Here is a 20,251-nt window from a genome sequence, read left to right as displayed (position 1 = left end):
AGGAACCTCCCTGCAAGCTTAATAAATCCAATGCTTGAGAGTACTCCCCAGATATTTTTGTTTCACTGACTGGAGCTAAAGTCCAGGTATCAGGGTAATTGACTCTACTGCTCACAATTAGAGATGCAATCACTTTTATATTAAAAATCAGGGAAACTTTGACAGAAAGATTGGATTCACCTTCTCAATGTTGTGCATCAAGTCCACAGGAAAACCAGGGTGTGTGTCTGTACTTCTGTAGCTCTCCAAAGAGATCTCTGTGGCTCCAAACAAAAGAAGACTCCACAAAGCTGGGGGGACACAAGCCAACCCCTCTGCCACAACTCACCCCACAATACTCCCAGGGAATAAGTGTACATAGAGGAGAGAATTCCAGGTGGGAACTTGGTGATCAATGGACAATGCCATGCAAGGAAATAGGGATCAACCCAATTCAGCAAAGCAGAGGAGTGGCTGGGCCAGGTTGCGGGCTTGCCTAGAGGATAAACTTTTCCAAGGCACATGAAGCCTGGGGCTTCCTCCTCCTCAAATGAGCCTTGCCTTATCACACATAGGCTTGTTCAACTATTTATGCCCTTCTCCTATTTTATATTTCTTTTGCACATGGCTTTGAAGGCCTCATGATTTGGCATTTCTTATAATTTTTTTTCTGCAGCTTTCAAACTACTCCAAATTCAACCATGTGGAAAATTACCTGTATGTATTACAGTTTTTATTTTATTTTATTACCATTTAATTCAAGTCTCCAAATCTCTCTCAAAATATCTTTTTTTTTCATTTTTATGATACTTTTATTAACTCTTCACACATTGACAATGGTTGTGATAAAGCAGTATCTTCTGACTCCAACACTGGAATTTCAGTGACCTGCTTGAAATGATTGAACTTTCTTTTGATTCTACATTACAAGTCTCCATTTTATTTTTTATGCTTTATATAACTTTATATATAGTACAGACAAGACTAAGCTAATATTACATGGTTTGTCTCAGAGAAAGTGAAGGCCTCCCCTCTACCTTCATTAGTGAATATGAGGGCTCATCACAAGTTCCTTAGGGTTGCCTTTAAGCATGGGCTCTGACTCAGCTCAATGTTCAATCTTCCTGTGATCTCCTCAGCCTGTGGCCTTCAGTTCTTCTTCTTCTTCTTCTTCTTCTTCTTCTTCTTCTTCTTCTTCTTCTTCTTCTTCTTCTTCTTCTTCTTCTTCTTCTTCTTCTCTCCTTCTTTTGAAATTTCAGATTAATTTTAATACTTTACACAGAGCCTGAATCACAAAAAAGCCAGATTAGAAATGGTGGCATGCAGAAACAACACTACCCAGAAACCAGGTGCTTCATGTGAGAAAAAGCTAGGGAAGAGGAGCCTATCACACATGATAGAGAGAGGACCCTCAGAGCCATGGTGTAACCATGGGAGGTGCCAGAAATCCCTCACCCCAAAGTGGAGGTATTGTAAATTGTTTAATTGGACTGGACTAATTTGATCTTATGATCAGAGTAATAGCAATTTTGTTTGGACATGATTCCAATTGAGATGCTTTTCCAAATATGTCCAGAAAAAAGTTTAGAGACCAGCTCTCCCAGGATTGCTGTTATCCACCAAAGAATAAGTAAAATTAAGAGACAGCTTATGTGTTACACTTGGAAAGCCTCAGTTCTGTGTTTTCCAGGGAGATTTTGTCATATTTCTCTAGAAAATAATATTATAGGCTTGAAGAGACAGAACTTAAAGATGTCTTTCCTTAAAACGTGCAACTCTTTAGGCTATTATCTGCACCACATCATCCTTTGCCTCATCCATCTGGATAAGTGCCTCTGCATTCTTACATTCAGAAGTAGTGTGCAGTTGGGTCATGGAAAGGCTGTGGAATGAGGAAATTTTAGCATAATTGAGGTTTCTTGTAGATGCAGAAGAGAGACTTCAGCTCCAAGAGTTTTACTCAATCCAGACGACTGTGTTCTGTATGGTACATTGAGGATATTTTCTTCTAACAATGTTTGCTTCTTTAATTTATATCCTCCTAAAATGAGTCATTTTTAATAGGTAATAATGATTAATTTTAGTTTTCTGTTTGTTCTAAGTTTAATGAGTTCTAGTGATACAACTTACATATGGAATGTCATCTAGAGATTTTAAAAATTACTTATTTGTATACATATTATAAAAGAAGACATGAGTTTAACTTGATATTTTATAAACTTTTATTTTATTTTATTTTCATGTGGTGCTGAGGATAAAACCCAGGACCTCACACATGCTAGGCATGTGCTCCACTACTGAGCCATATCTCCATCTGTAATTTAGCATTTTTTATTTATAAACTTGCTTCTGTAATAATAAAAAATAAAATAGAACTACTATTGATGTGAATTCTATAATTTGAGTAATTATAATTTTTTAAATTTTTAGAATGAAATGATATTCTATGTTCAAAACTTCATTTCATAGAGGGCAATATCACAATGCCATAAACTACTTATATTTCTCATAAAGTCTTTGGATCCAATTTAACTCAAAAGATTAAAAATTTCCTGATCCTGTACTCTTTCAGTTAGGAAATGACAAATGGTGTAAAGCAGTGGATGTGTAACTGATGTGATTCTGCAATCTGTATATGGGGTAAAAATGGGAGTTCATAACCCACTTGAATCAAAGTGTGAAATATGATATGTCAAGAACTATGTAATGTTTTGAACAACCAACAATAAAAATTTTAAAAAAAGGAAATGACAAATGAGAGGATCATGATAAAAGGGTTTGGAAGCACACTGAATTTTTTTGAAAATCAAATGGACGTACTAGTAATTTTCCATTCCTGGATTAAAAATACACAGGAATATAATTTTCAAGTTTAGAGGAGGAATATTTGTGTTCATTCATTCTTTATGTATTAGTTTCATGTGTGTATATATATGAGACTATATACATACATATATGCCCTTTCCCATTTTTGTCACAATGGAAATGTCTGAATCTAATTTTTCTTAAAGGAACACTTAGGTCAGTGGAATCTCATCCTACCCTGATCACTGTACAAAAATTTCTGATATTTCCACAAACTCAGTTGTTTTTTAGTTCTTTTTTTGCTTGCTTGTTTGTTTGTATGTTTTTTGTCTTTAGCATGAACAAATAATTGTGAACATATCTCATTCTCTGGTCACTGAAACACAAAGAAAACGATGACACAGGAAAGCCAAAGTTGTGGGGAAGAAAACCAGGACTTGAATTTTACATAACTACATCAATCAGAGAGACAGACTGCCCTCTAGGACAGCTTGGCATCTGTGAAGAAGCACCTCTCTGGCTTTCTATTTCTTTACTTTAATATTAAACAGATCTTAACTTTATGATCCATATAAATTTATTGATCATCAACTATGTGAAAACTCTAAGGCTAGACTCTGGAATGAGGAGTTCTTTAAGCCACTGTGCATTTTCTAGCTTGCATGGTAATTGCTCTCTAATTTAGAAACTGTATGATTACCAAGAGTTCCTAAAAATATTCTATAATTAGAAAGAGGCATATATCTCATATAAGCATATATTACATTAATACATCTGAATAAATGAAGCATGTGAGATCACAAAACAAAAACATAGAACTAAAACTCCTCAAACAGCTATAAAAAGTGCTGCAATTACAAAGCAAAATAATTGTCTTTTAGGTGCAAAGCATGTGTTTTCAAAGTCTTGTTGCTAATAAATGTCTATACCTTCTTTATTCCAAATTTATTGCTGTGCATGAATTATCATGATTTGTTTGAGGGATCATGTGTTGATATAGGATTTCATTTCAAAAAACTCTCTTAAAAGAACTAAGAATTTTTCTTGTAACATCCATCACTAATTGTATTAGTACCATAGTTATATGGTGAATTTTGAGCCTATCGGAGAAGTTTACTTAAAATTTAAAAATTCTGTGTCACTGAAAAGGTAGGAGATATATTATATTAAAGCTGACCTTATTGTCTAGGAAGTAGAAATCTGTCAGCAGAAATATATCCAGGTATTTGGTCATTTTTGAGGTATTGATCTGTGTATAATAAGTAAAATTTAATTGTACTTGCAGATTTATGGAACTGTGCTTCAAAATAAATGTGCCTTGAGAAATAATATTAGTGTATTTAACCTCTACATTTATGTCTAGAAAATTTACATAATATCATAAAAATTATATGATTTGCATAGAAGTGCTATTCACTGTATAGTATTTTGAGGAGATTCATGGATTTGGTATTTTTGCTTCAAATATCTTTTGTCAAAAATAAACAGAACTTGGTTATAGAGCTTTTTGTTTTATATTATATCATCAATTTATGGTGACATTATTATTCTCTTTCAAGCACAAATATATATTAAAAATAGTGATTTTTTTTCTTGGTGTCATGTTATCTTCCAAAATTCTTATCCTTTGTGAAGAAAAGATAATTTTGTAGTGCAGAATTACATCCTAATAAATCCTAATTTATTTCCTCCAATTTTAATCATGGATCTAAATTCATATTAAAACGTATTGAACATTTTTGATTGTGTATTATAAGCTCATAAACTAAGTAGTTTACTTAGAGATCTGGATCTTCAAATATACAAGTCTATTTTACTGACAATGAATTAAAGTAACAGTAAAAGAGAAGCATAAAATGTGATAAACATCCACATTGGAAAGAGGAGATAATCTCCAGTGAAAAAAAGATTTCAAAGAACTTCTGGAAAACAGAAAGTCTGGAAGTAGATGAAGGATGCATCTGAGTTCTAATTAGGGATTCACAGGAGGTGGATTAAGACCATGACTAGTCATCTTGGAAGTCCATAAGTTAGTGTGCTTCAGATCAGCACAATGGAAATAAAGGGAAGGAAGCACATTTGGGCACACAGAATCTGGGGTTGCATTCTAATCTCAAAGGAGGCTTCTGCTTACTCAAAGTGAAATTATGGATCTGTCTTGCACTCTCATATATTTCCTACTTGAGACATGGAGTGTGATTTACATGAGTCTCAAACAGTCTTGAGTTTAGGAAGCCTTAAATGGTAATAGCCAGAAAAACGATCCTCTACTAATGAAAATATTTTGAAAAGACCACTTTCAGCAATTGTCTGGGAAATGAATCCTTTAGTCCTAATGGTGCCATAAAGCATAGTTCCCTATAGTGACACCACAAAAATCTCATTTTTCAGTCTAAGTTCTTTTCTTAGTTTATGGTACTGGTGAGACTCTATTCCTGAAGAAAACTTATGAGAATGGAAAACAGTGCAATTAATTACAGTTTTGACAGCTGTGTAGACTGAATGTCAAATTAATGGTCATCTTGTGTCTCTTCTGCTGTTCATTTCAGATCCACTAAACATACTTCCTTTGGTCTCTATACTCATCCCCAAATCATTTGAGGCTCCTTACTATAATTTTCTCAAGATACAACTCCTGCACTGATCCTTTTACAATTCCTGTATGGAAAGTAAATACTAAAAAGTAGAGAATTGGATCATCTGTTTTCAAATTGAATCATCTGATTTTTATCTTCAAATATACAATAGACTTTTATATTTGGATACAGTGGATACCATGGTCATAGACCAATAGTAATATTTTTATCTTTGTTAAGTGTTGTCTGAACCAATTTTAGGCATGATGTATTGGCACTTTATTAGTGGTACTTGCTTAGCATTGCAACATGGAATCAATGTCCTTCTGGTGAGGAGAGTGAATTCACCTAGCTAGGGTTGTAATTTCTCCTCTTGCTTTCTGTTTTCTTAGTACATAGAATTTACAGTCCTCAAATGCAGTTTAAATTTTAGTTGGAATTTTGTTAGACATCCTGTTGGAAAAGTGTCCTCTTAAATGATTAAGATTTCTAAAAGTGGAGGATGCAGAGGCATGGCATAAGAAAATATAATTGCCAAGTGCATTAATAGGAGTGATGGTGAGTTAAGACTCTTAAACTGTGACACTCTGGTTCCTGGTTCTATATAGTGTGTCTCTTGGTAGCACAACCTGATATAATGATGTGAAATTTTAGAAGTGTTAGCAACACCATCACCTGTTCCAGAGTTCTACCAGGCCAGCAGCTTTTTGTTTCTTTTTTTAGATGATAATACAGTGGATACCATGGTCAGTCATAGACCAATAGTAATATCTTTATTTTTGTTAAATGTGGTGTGATTCAATTTTAGGCATGATGTATTGACACTTAATTAGTGGTACTTGCTTAGCATTTATTGTCTGTAAAAGCAAAAATTTAAAAAAAAGTGTTTGGGTTTTTCTGGTTTAAATTATTTCTGTGTTAAAAGACATCCACTTGTTAATTTATTATGAGAAAATGATGAAAAGAATGATGCTGTAACAAGAACCTAGAGATAGATCTCTCCTCCTAGCTGGCTAGATATTTGGAAAAAGCATTTGATGGATAAAATACGGTGACTGGAAACCACTATGGTACTCAGTCTTCATTCATCCTGTGCAGCATCAGAGGCTGGATAAAAACAACTAGCCAAGTACAGTTGTCAAGTTGGTTGTCTTGTACAATGTCCATGATGTATGTGCTTTGGTATGTGATAGCATGAAATCCCATGATATTTACACTGCTTTGTCTCTCTCAGAGATCCATCCTTATTACTGTAGCCCCCAAATTTTATAGTCTTCATAAGTTCCTTCTAAACCTTTGACCAAGACTTGATTTCTTCCTATTATTTTATGTACCTTCTTATGTATCTTCTTACCTGAGGTAACTTCTTTTTCCACGTGAAATTAAGGATGAAGTGTGCTGCCAAGTATAATGCTCTTTAGAAAGAGTTTTTTTCATTTTTTTTTTAATTTTTCAGGGGTAATCCTGAAAGATACTGTACAATGGTGTTATTTTATTTCACTTTACTTCTAAATGAAGATAACTCATACTTATTTCTAGTAATATTTTGATAGAGGTTGGCCAATTTCCTCTTCTATCTGATTTGCAAAGGGGACCTTTTCCCAAATAAGGAAATGAATAGGTGTTGTATCACACCTTTGCTCTGAAATTGATTGGGGTTTTCTGAGAAAGAGTGTAACTTCAGTGACTATCTTCTTGGTTAGTTATTTGCTTAGTTATTGGTCACACTCTACAAGTGTGACCTCAGGTGAAATGCCAAAGAAGATAGAGAGTAAAATAAGTAGAAGTTATCAATTGATTATACTTTTGTAACTGAAGTAAGGTTTGTGAAGTACTATATGACTTGCATATCTCTCTGCCTTCCATTTAAAATCAAAATATAAAATTCATCTTTATTTTTTTAATGTATCACCAATAAGTTTCTAAAAATAAAATTTACATCTATTATTTTTCTAATCCTGTTCATGATTTCTCTATTTTCTTGATTATATGAAATTTTTATAACTGATACTAACTTGATAATCTGTGTCATTTTCTGGTTTACAAACACTTATTGATTTTTGTCTCATTTTAGTTATAATTGGCCTCCAGTGACTAAGGGAAGTCTTCTCCTTAGTCAGACTTCTGGTCTGCTCCTCCCAGCCCTGCTTCAGTCTCTCAGCTTCCCAGACCCTCATGCAGTTGGTTGTAAATTCTTCCAGAAGCTGTTTTATTGTCTACTTTTCAGGACTAAAAATAAAAATCAAAAGTTAAAAAAAGATACTTTAGGGCTGGGGATATGGCTCAAGTAGTAGCGTGCTTGCCTAGCATGCATGAAACACTGGGTTCGCTTCTCAGCACCATGTAAAAATAAAAAAAATAAAGACATTGTGTCAACCTAAAACTAAAAAACGAATATTTTTTTTAAAAGATACTTTAAAAAGCAAAATGTGGAGGGAGAAAGTAGCAACATATTTTTTTTGTAATTAGGCTTTTTAAATTTTTTTAACATTTGTCTGTTTTTAATGAGGGTCACCCACTAACACTTCATCAAAATAACAGTTTCTTTGCTGAGTTCAGGTGACCAAGGAATAGCCACACCCTTGGAACAAAACAAAACACACACAGAGAGAGAGAGAGAAAAAAAAGAAACAGAATTATCTTTAACCTAACTTTTTATATGATGTCTCAGATCCCTTTAACTTTGCACATTAGCTTCTTTGTTAAGTTGAATTGTAACTGCTTTTTGTAGTTGGAAAGAGTGTGACTATTGAACTTGAAACCTTTTATTCTGGGCAGCTTGGTGGTTTCTGGTGAGGTTAAGTGGGTGAGAGGGTGAAGGGAAAGTGGGGGATTCTTTCCTATCATAACATGAAGTTTCCCCCATAGTCTGCTCTCAGGTGGCAGAACTCAAGTATTTCTTACAGTGGTATACTTTGATTATTTTTACTTCCCCTTTACCCATAAGTTTTAACAGCATTTTGTCAAACTGCACTTATTAAGAACCATTTTTAAAATAAAGTTATAGTTCACCTAACCAGTCTTCACTTATTGATTATGGTTTCCCTCACCTGCTATGCCTGTTTTTGGTGTCTGAAAAAACAGATATATTATTTTCCATATTTTATCCATTTTTCTAGATACATATACTGAAAAGAAAATTAGTTCTGCAAATATTCCATTTTGATTGAATGCTATAATCAAGAAAATAATATTTAAATATGCTAAATATATCTCCAGATTTTCTCAAGTAGCTATGCTTAAAACAAAGAAAATATCCTGAAATGAAAAACCATGGTCAGCTTCAAGAAGGCAAGAATAAAACCCAAGTATTTATCCTTAATGATGGATTATAGATGATAAATACAGAATAACCTCAAGATTTAAAGGAAAAAATAGTATTCAACCTGGTATTCTAAAATGAAGCAGATTGTCCATCAATGATAAATAAAAATAGATTTTCATAAATGATAAAAATCTAAACAGCTATTTTCCATGCCTCATTTCAAAAAGGGTTACTCAATATAGAAGAAAAAAAATTTTAAAAAGGGAGCAGACTTTGTGGACAGAAACAGTGGCTCTAACTGCAAAGCTCAAGAAAGTTATGCTGATTCTGCAGTAGACCTTGAAAATAGTTTTGTTAGCATACCTCAGTCCTACCTTTAAAATGATGGTTTAATAGAAATATTAGCTAGTGAGTAGTCAAGTGATTGAATGTAGCAAAAGATAGAAGATTCTAGTGATCTATTTTTCTCATCACAAAAAAAAAATGAATATTAGAAAATACAGGAAAAACAAAGTGATGAAAAAAGAAAGTAAAAATGCACTAAACACAAATAATGGAAAGCCAAGTTCTGTATATGAAACACGGTAAAATGTGCACTTTTTGTAAAATTTAATGGGATAGAAAAAAGTAGTATTGATTGTTCTTGATGGTAAGAACATCCCTCCATGAGCAGCATTCATGTCCTGATATTGGATGTCAGAAAGGCTAATAAATTAGAGAAAGAAATCATTCTTACTTCTGGTGTGTGTTTTGTGATGAAAAGTATCTTAAGGTCAAATTTGTGAAAATGCTTACGGGTTTTTAACCTTCATAAATTTTCTGTATACAAAGAATGCAACACATAATTATTTTTTAAAGAGAATAACTAACCGAGGAAGCATGAAAACAGGGACTTGTAACTATTAAAAAATAGAGTGGGGTGTGGTGGTCTGTACAGATGCTGATACTCAGAAATAATAAAGTGTCCAATGTAGATTAAGCAAGAAATCACAGAACACATACCGTAAATGATAATCAATTAAACGCTAAATCCTTTTAATATTTGATTGATTCGGCCTGAAGAAAAAGAAGTGGCCCCATAAGTTAAATTGGTTTTCCTCCCTCTCTCAATGCAATTAGAAAAAATAATGGGAATACCTAAAACATTGTATAGGGTCTTCTATTTAAATTTCAAGATTATGATCAATATAATCAGACAACTAGTAGTAGGTATGGCTAAATTTAGTTTCCTTTTAAAACTTTACATAGTTGCAGATAGAGTGTAGGCTGCTGATTTGGGTGTAAATTTTGGAAACTACTGTTTTATATGGCACTGGGGATTGAACTCGGGGTGCTTTATCACTCATATATATACAAAATTCTTTGATATTTTATTTTAAGACCTGGTCTCACTTAGTTACCAAGGCTGGCCTTGAAGTTGTGATCCTTCTGCCTCAGCCTCTATGATATTTGGGATTACAGGTATGACATCAGGCCTGGACACTACTTTTTTTTACATGCATCTAATAATCAAAAATATTTTAAATATTTTTGCATTTTCTTTGATATAAAATATTCAATACTATCTTACCAAATTGGTTTTGACCCTAATATTCTTTTCTTGAAAAGGCCAATATTCATGTTGAGTAGTTATACTTTTTTTTTCTTACCATAACAAGATTTACTCATTAGATTCTATCCTGAGTTAGCAAGTCAATCTTATCCATGTTTCAGAAAAACAAATTGCTATAAATTGTTCTGGTCATGGTTTTAATAGAAGTACCTTCCTCTTAATCATAATAAAAAAAGATAGGAGAAAATTCAGTAAAGTCAAAAGCTAAGATCCAACAGTTAGCCAGTTCTTCTTTCAACCAGATGTTTATGATTTGATTGTTTCTATTTTAAATTTCTTCTTCTGATTACTCTGATGGCCTTTTCTATGATATTTAATAGTCAACTTATTTAAAAGCACTACTTTATGTGAAAAGTGGATACTAAGGAAAATAAATATCTGGAACAAATTCATAGTACTCAATATGCTTCTCATGATTATATACAGTTTCCTCCCACAATTCTGGGATTGCAATTTATAGAGCTTTAAATGACTTCCATTCCTCAGTATATTTCACTCTCAGCACATGTAGAAATAATTTCTCACCAAATTTATATTAAATAAGTAGCAATTTAGAGAAAACCAGACATAATTTACACCTGTAAAATTAAAACAATATATGTGGAAGTTTGCCAAAGAATACTTGGCATATTCAAAAAATAAAATGAAGAAAATTACCAGAATTGTTGCTTTCCTTTATGTGACAGGGCACAGTTTATTGACATGTTGTTTCAAAAAGACATTAATATTTTCCTTATGAAAAAATAGTTGTTATTCTTTAACATAAATTTTACTTCATTTTTAAAAATTTTTACCCATTTATCTTGCACACTGAGAAGGTATTTGCTGGGGTAAAACACAGTGAGATACTGATCAATATATTGTATTTTTACTAATGTTGTAAAATGCATCTCTGACACATTTGTTTGTTTTCATTTTATATAATAGCGTCATGCACAATCAGCATGAGAAGAGTTTGCTCATTAATTTTGGTATCAATAGTGGGTTAGGTTCATTGAAAAGATGTTGAGAAAATTACATCTATAATGGTGGAATCTCGCAATTCTTTGTTTTCATCTTTTCTGTGGTGCTTCTGCTCTTGATATTAGTATGTTAACTTTAATTTGCATTGTCCATATAGTTTCTTAAAACATAAGACACTTAGAATTGAGGAAATCACATATAGTAAGTTTATTTCATAAACCGATATAAGACTCAATGAAAGACTTCAGCATTATTAAAGTACATTTTATCAAAATTCCACTATATCACAATGGTACATACAGTATTGAAATTTTATATAGCTAAAGGTTTTTTAACAATGAATGATAGGCACCCTAAGCAAGTATGTAGTTCCAATTTTTCATTTACTGAGCTTCATTCATTCATAATATAATAGTTGACAAAAACCACACATCAGAGTGTCTGTTTTTGAAAAAATTGTTTGGTGAATTAGGAACAATGCAGCATACAATTTCTATTTATTATTGGTTCATCAAACCCACATTTTACTCGCATAGTAAGATTGCTATAATATTCAATAAGTTGTAGCTAAAATCATGAAATACCACATACCATATTGTACAGATTATATAAATGCTCTTATTATTTCTTCATTCTTTTTCACAAATATTTATCAGGCACTTACTATATGCTAATTAGAAATAAGTTCATTATAATTATTTCAGATATTTTAAAAAACTGTAAGACCTCATTTGAAAAAAGCAATATAGATTTCAGAAGCAACTACTGCTTCTCTAGTGAATAATGTGTATACAAATCTGCTAAGGTCTTGGGGTATGCAAATATATTTGAGATGCATCAGAGAGTATATATGAAAACACAGTACTATTTATTATGTTATTTAAATAAAATGAAATATCATAACAAAGGTTAAAAAATTAACTTTTGGGAAAAAAAGCAAAAGGGTGGACTAGTATTTGAAATAGTGTAATAATAATTTTTACTATAATAAGTTGTTTCTGAGTCTTATTTCACTCTTTAATTATCTATCCATTGTGTTAAGAACTCCTATAGGTGTTAAACTATATAAGGTACATATATTGTGGTGTGAGGTGTTATTGGAAAATATTAGCATTCGGTGAATAATGCCATCAATTTTCTGTTTTGCAATATTAAAGAACTATTTCAGATTTATTGCAATGGATAGTTTTGTTTAAAGGTAACAGTAGTTTTTCAATGTAGAAATTACTAAGAAAAATTTAGGTGTTCTCCAAAAGTCTGTAACAACCATATTTGATGAACTTTGTGTCATAATGTATAAGAAAAGTTGCTTTCCTACCCCAAATCAGACATCATTGGAATAACCTTGTGTAGTATCAACACATATAAGTTTAGATGAGGACTTTTGCTTCTTTTCTCCTTTTACCTCCCACTTACAATATGGCTTATTTTTAATAAGCAATTTTCTATGCTTGTTAAACCTCTCACACATCTCAGAATTCTCTAGGAGAGATCCCTGACAATCTAGAAACAAACATATCTGAGATAGTGTATAGATTAACATATGAAAAAGTTCAAGAAAATATTGATTTGGCCATGAGATGGTGTGGTAAGTATGTAGAAAGCTAAAAATTGAAATTGAAAGAAATATAATACTCCTGAGAATTACTATGAATCATGTAGTCTTTGGAAGCAGATATTTTAAGTAGGAAGCTCTTGAGACTGATGTCCACTGCATCTTTTATATGAATATTTGCTCTGGTTTTGAGGGCCACCAGATTTTAGCCAGTAAACTTTTGGCTTGATATAGCATAATCAGAAAGCCCAACATTCTCTTTTTATACCTAGGCATGGTTTACTAAACATTGAGTTTTTGCACAAACTTTTCCCTTATTTTAATATACCTAGTCCATTAGTCTTGCCACATTCAAATTCATTCATTCTTCAAAAAGTAATTTAATTCCCTATTGTCTTTAAAATAAAATATCAACCTAAAATAATTTCTATACTCTAAAGCATTTTTTGTAGTATCTAGAATCTTTATAATTACTAAGAAATGACATTCTATGTCTCATTTTTACCGTTGTCTCTCTCATATTACTTTCATTATGATTTGAGTATGTCCCCCAAATACTCATGTGTTTGGAACTTAGTTTCAAAGGGAGAGAGTTGGAAAATAGTGGAATGTTTAAAAAGTGAGATCTAGTAAATTGTGGTTAGATCATTGAGGGAGATGTTCTTGGAGAGGGTTAATATAAATTTCATGGGGCACAACATAGTTTTTATTAAAGCTGGGTGTTTCAAAAGTGCAAGTCTTTTTTTCTGAATTTCCTGACTTCCTGTCTCATTATGTTCTCTCTACCTCTCAAATGAGCCCTCACGATAATGCTACCTCATGTGTAATGCAGGTGAAGGAGCTGTCACAGGAGCTGAGAAGATTCTGGTAGAGTGCACTTAAATCTTCAGAACTATGTACTCAAACATATTTATATTTATTTACAAGTTGTAGTTGGACACAATACCTTTATTTTATTTATTTATTCATTTTTATGTGGTGCTGAGAATTGAACCCAGCTTCTTGCATGTGACAGGTGAGCACTTTACCACTGAGCCACAACCCCAGCCTCTCAGAAAATAATTTTTATGCATTTATATCTCTTTTTATACATTGGCCTGTTTCTGGTATTTTTCTATAACATTATAAAACAGACTAAAACAACCTCTGTGTCTTATTTCTAAAGAAGACAGGTGAGACTCTGCAATGTATTATCAAAAATTTCTGTAAAAGCTTTAGAATAAGAACTGTTATGCATTCACTGAGTGACCTTTAGTGAGTGATTAAATATCTTTGAGTCTAAGGCATCTTACTATGAGAGTGAGTAGAACATCTAAGATTACATTTTAAAAGCTCTGGTATAGCTTAGATGTAATGGCTTAGCATTTCTGATTCTTATTTTTATATTTCAAAGGTGATATCTTATATTTCTTATATTCCTCATGGTGCTTAGTTTAATATATTGCCATTTACTTTGGGACTCAAATATGTGGAATTGATTTTGTTTAGTAAAGCAAAAGCAAGAGTGGTTCCTTAGAATATAGCAAAGACTGTATGAGAATGTTTTTTATTTTTAATGGGAAGAATTGTCTCATTGCTAATGATTATAGAGGGAATTTATATTTTGATGACACCCATTAATCAGAAATGGTCTGAACTGACTAGATCAAAACCACTAGAAAACCATGAATAAAGAAGCAGATTAAAAAAATAGGTTTGGGGCTAGGGATGTGGCTCAAGCAGTAGCGCGCTCGCCTGGCATGCGTGCAGCCGGGTTCAATCCTCAGCACCACGCACAAATGAGGATGTTGTGCCCACCGAAAACTAAAAAATAAAATATTAAATAATTATCTCTTACTCTCTCTGTCTCTCACCCTCTCTTAAAAAAATAGGTTTGTCTAGCACCATTTTGAGTCTCCTATTAGAGTACAAATTATAGTATTTTACCAGTGAAAGGACTCAAACACATGTAGCTGCATTTAAAGCCTCCTGTAATCACACAAGTCACCATCAATTATAATACCATTGTAGGAAGATAAATGTAGATCTTCACAGGCAGAAAAATCAAATACAAAAATTGCAATTTGCCTTATGCAAAAAAGAGACCTCATTATTTATGTCATACTTCTTTTAGCTCCCAGGTTCCATCTATTTGAGCTCAAGATATTCAACCAGAAGAAAGTGGATTTGTTTTATGCTAGACAAGTTAAGAACTGATATAATTAGAATGTAGAGTAAACGTATTTTGATTTGGGGTTCAGTTGTTTTAAGTATGATGGCTTGCCCAGGAAAGCAGTGCAGGAGATTTTGTCCTCCACTTCACCCAAATTGTATGGAAAAATTATTATTTGTTTAAATTAAAAGTGGAAGCCACAGGGAATCTACAGCAGGTATTGAAATGTCATGATGAGACATCAAACTGCAGTTTTTTTCCTCATGTTTTGTATCATTGATTGCTGTGGAATTTGAATATTTGAAATATAAAAACTATATTTAAAAATAAACATTAATATTCTTTTGTATTTTAAGGTAATTTTAAGGCTCATAGCCTAAGGTCATAATACACAGTATAATTACCTCATATTTTTCTAATGTAATCCCAAGACAAAGGAGTTGGAATCTATTTTTCATGAAAAAAAATATTTTTACTAAGTAAAATTACGTTGTTCCATGTATCATACTTTTCTATTAATAGAAGTGAATGCCTTGATGGGACTGCCAAAAGGTTTATATTATCTTGCCCTGTTGAATATTGTGGCAGAATATATGGATGATGAAACAGAAGATTTCTGAAATTGTGTATTTTTGTGGCTGGAAACTGTTGAAAGGTACATCATTGTTATTAATGAAAAAGACTGACTAAAAACAGCAATGTTGTTTAAGCGTACATACGTGAACAAATTCTTTGCTAAGCAAAAATGCCCTGTGCAGCCAGGGATGGCTGAAATACATTATACTTAGACTCTGGTAATCTCAGTTCTTTATTTTTTCACTCTAACTAGTAAATTTTTCTAGCTCAATAAATCTCTCTCTATTCCTTTTCTTGCTTTTAAAACCAGAGGGGCAATACTTGTCTTTTTTAACTTTCTGGATTGTTTCTCAATTTGACTGCAATAAAATATGCAGAAAATTTTTGGAAAATATTACAAAGCATACAAATGGAGGTGAATAATCTTTGCTTACTTTGTGACTCTTCTTCTTTCAAATGCTGTTGTAGTTCAAAGTGGGTAACTTATCTTTCTTCAATTACCTTTAACTGATTATATGTCCATTTTCCCCCTAGCATTTGGAAACCACACTTCATCCACTATTGGTCAGTTGCTTAAGTCTTTACAAGTTTTTATTTATATATTGTTGTGTGTTGATCCAATTGATTTTTCTTCTCATTTAGTGTAGTTTCATGTATAATTAAATTTGTATAAATATGTCTATATTGGAGAGTGTAAAATGTCCCTAGACCTTGTTCTTAGGCATATGTTGCTGTAAACTCAGGTCTTCATGAATTATATGTAATCATGGTTAATAAAATTGTGAATGATGTTCAATATGATTTTTGTATGGATTTTGTGTATAATAAGCTTTTACACTATTGTACCTGAAAAGCCAACATTTTATGATAAGAAACTTAATCTTTACATACAACCTTCTCAGTTTACCTCTTACTACTTGGTCCTCAGAAAATGAGACTATAAAACATAGCTCATTGATTATTTTGTCATAAGTATAAGGCCTCACTCAACTTTGACTCCACATCCATTTCTCCAATTCCTGCCCTGAAATAACACTACCTATAGAATAACAAAGATATCAGAATTTACTAATGTACATGAAAACACTGATCATTGACCTCATTCACAGAAAAATGAAATGTCTCCAATGAGGATGAAGTCTACAAGGCCATTATGCACACAAGAAAGATAAAGCTCTTCTCTCCTGTAAGAGCTACCCTTAAGTTTGTGGAAATTCCGTCTATTAAAATCACTAGGAAATGTTAAAATGTTAAAAAGTTAAAATTTTAAAATTTATAATTCAAGATATGAAAACCTGGGGCTTATTTTCCTATATCTATATCCTTCTTATAACTCTTAATTTCACCATAAATACAAACAGAAAAAAAAAATGATCTGACTTATGCAAATTGTATTCCACATTAAGTTTGATTAAAATGTGTAAAAGTATTAACAGATGCTAGAGTATTATTCACTCACCAGTATGTTTTACAGTTACATAGAACATTTAGTCAAGTGGAACACTATGATGTCTGTCATTTAACAACAGGATGCAATACATGAGTGTTAACATATAAACAAATATTCAGTTATAAAGACATATTGCATACATAAGGTAAATATAGGTTAAAAAATGCACTGTAAACCTGACATGATGGTCTATGCTTGTAATCCAAGCAAACTGGGAAGCTGAGTAATTTCATAAGTTTAAATTCAGCAACTTAGTGTGGTTTCAAGCAACTTAGCAATACAGTCTCAAAATTTGAAAAAGTGGAGAGAGGGCTTAGGAATGTGGCTCAGTGTATAAAAATACCTAAACTTAAACTGAAATACAAAACAAATATTAGTTTAAAATATTACACTTCAGTGTTAAACATCAAAAATGGATTTCATATAATTCTTTTATCACTATTCAAAAGTGAAAATAGTAATTTTAATTTATAAAAACAATTATATTCTTTCAAAGATGAGGTTTCTTCACTATGCATTTGATATTTATGACTGATATTTCTACAAAATAACTTGATAATGCTTAATAAATTTAAGCAAAATTTAAAGACAACTACTTGTTTTCTAAACTTAAATGAGTTCTGTATTTTACTGATCCTCATATACATCAAGGTGTAATATATAGATAATAACTTTACTAGACTCTCACATTTATTATAAATGTTTCATTGTTATATAAGGCATACATTTTGGACAAAATCTGTTCAATGTTCACTACTAGTATGAGTTTTCAGATGTTCAATGAATTTAAAATTTAAATACATTTTGGAAATGTTATTTAACTTTTTAGAGTTTCTGGGCACAATGAATTCTCCAAAAATAAGCAGTGTTTAAGAACATGTAGTTATATTTTTTCCATTTGTATTTTCTCTAACCAGTATGTATCCACAAGTGTTGAGTATTGGTGAATAAATTTTGGAGGCATTGTCACATTATCAATTTTCACATTTCAAAACTTTCTCTACACTATGGTTATTATGGTGAGGATTAAACGTTGTCCCTTTCTTAGAGTAATGGTACAATGGTCTCATTTGTAGAGCTTTTCTCCAGTGTGTTTTCTCTGATGTCTAGTAATATATGATATATAATTTAAAATTTTTTACATTCTCTATATTTAGATGTCCAGAATAGGTAGCCTAGTGGTGAAAAGAATTGATTTCTTATTAAAAGCTTTGCTGCATTGTTTCAATTTGTAGGGGTTCTTTTCTGTATAAATTCTGTTGTTAATAAGGTTTAGTCTTTCTTTTTTTAATGTTTATTTTTTAGTTGTAGTTGGACACAATACTTTTATTTCACTTATTTATTTTTATATGGTGCTGAGGATAAAACCCAGGATCTCACACATGCAAGGCTAGCACTCTACCACTGAACCACAACCCCAGGCCCAAGGTTTAGTCTTTCTTTAAAAGTATTATCACTTTATTCACATTTCACATTCACCAGCATGTCTTCTGATGTGGTGAATAAAGTTTTAGTTTTTATTAAAAGCTTTTCCACATTATTCACATTTGTAGGGCTATTCTCCAGCATGAGTTCTGTTGTGGTGAATAAGGCCTGTTTTATTGCTAAAAGCTTTGCAACATTCCTTATAATTGTAAGGCTTCTCTCCAGTGTAAATTCCTCTGTGGCAAATAAGGGGTAAAATTTGAGTAAAATCTTTGTCACATACTTGCATTTGTGAGGCTTCTCTCCAGTGTGAGTTCTGTTGTGGCAAATAAGGTGTGATTTTTGACTGAAGGCTTTGCCACATTCTTTATATTTGTAAGACTTCTCTCTAGTGTGAGTTCTGATGTGGCAAATAAAGCCTATTTTTTGAGTAAAAGCTTTGCCACATTCTTTACATTTGTAGGGCTTCGCTCCAGTGAATTCTCCTGTGGTGAATAAGGTCTATTTTTTGACCAAAATCTTTGCCACATTCTTTATATTTGTAGGGCTTCTCTCCAGTGTGAGTTCTTCTGTAGTAAATAAGGTGTGATTTTTGACCAAAAGCTTTGCAAGAATCTTTACATTTCTAGGGCTTCTCTCCAGTGTGAGTTCTGATGTGGTGAATAAGGTATGATTTTTGACCAAAAGCTTTGCCACATTCTTTACATTTGTAGGGCTTCTCTCCAGTGTGAGTTCTGCTGTGGTAAGTAAGGTCTGATTTTTGACCAAAAGCTTTGCCACAATCTTTACATTTGTAGGGCTTCTCTCCAGTGTGAGTTCTGATGTGGCAAGTAAGGTATGATTTTTGACCAAAAGCTTTGCCACATTCTTTACATTTGTAGGGCTTCTCTCCAGCGTGAGTTCTTCTGTGGTAAATAAGGTGTGATTTTTGACCAAAAGCTTTGCCACAATCTTTACATTTGTAGGGCTTCTCTCCAGTGTGAGTTCTGATGTGGCAAGTAAGGTATGATTTTTGACTGAATGCTATGCCACATTCTGTACATTTGTAGGGCTTCTCTCCAGTGTGAGTTCTTCTGTGGCAAATAAGGTGTGATTTGTGACCAAAAGCTTTGCCACAATCTTTACATTTGCAGGGCTTCTCTCCAGTGTGAGTTCTGCTATGGTAAATAAGGTCTGATTTTTGACCAAAAACTTTGCCACAATCTTTACATTTGTAGGGATTCTCTCCAGTGTGAGTTCCTCTGTGGTAAATAAGGTGTGATTTTTGACCAAAAGCTTTGCCACAATCTTTACATTTGTAGGGCTTCTCTCCAGTGTGAGTTCTGATGTGGCAAGTAAGGTATGATTTTTGACTGAATGCTTTGCCACATTCTGTACATTTGTAGGGCTTCTCTCCAGTGTGAGTTCTCCTGTGGTAAATAAGGTGTGATTTTTGACCAAAAGCTTTGCCACAATCTTTACATTTGTAGGGCTTCTCTCCAGTGTGATTTCTGATGTGGCAAGTAAGGTATGATTTTTGACTGAATGCTTTGCCACATTCTGTACATTTGTAGCGCTTCTCTCCAGTGTGAGTTCTGATGTGGTGAATAAGGTCTGATTTTTGACCAAAAGTTTTGTCACATTCTGTACATTTGTAGGGCTTCTCTCCAGTGTGAGTTCTTCTGTGGTAAATAAGGTCGGATTTTTGACCGAAAGCTTTGCCACAATCTTTATGTTTGTAGGGCTTCTCTCCATTGTGAGTTCCTCTATGGTAAATAAGACTTTTTTTTTTTTTACTAAAAGCTTTGCAACATTCTTTATATTTGTAGGGCTTCTCTCCAGTATAAATTATCTGGTGATGGACAATGCCTGAGTTTTTATATGATTTCTGGTCTTCACTCTCACTTGTAGTTT

Source organism: Marmota flaviventris, unplaced genomic scaffold (assembly GCF_047511675.1).
Source record: "Marmota flaviventris isolate mMarFla1 unplaced genomic scaffold, mMarFla1.hap1 Scaffold_54, whole genome shotgun sequence".
Classification (NCBI taxonomy): Eukaryota; Metazoa; Chordata; class Mammalia; order Rodentia; family Sciuridae; genus Marmota; species Marmota flaviventris.
The sequence above is the reverse complement of the archived record's forward strand: the minus strand, read 5'-3'. Positions refer to the sequence as shown.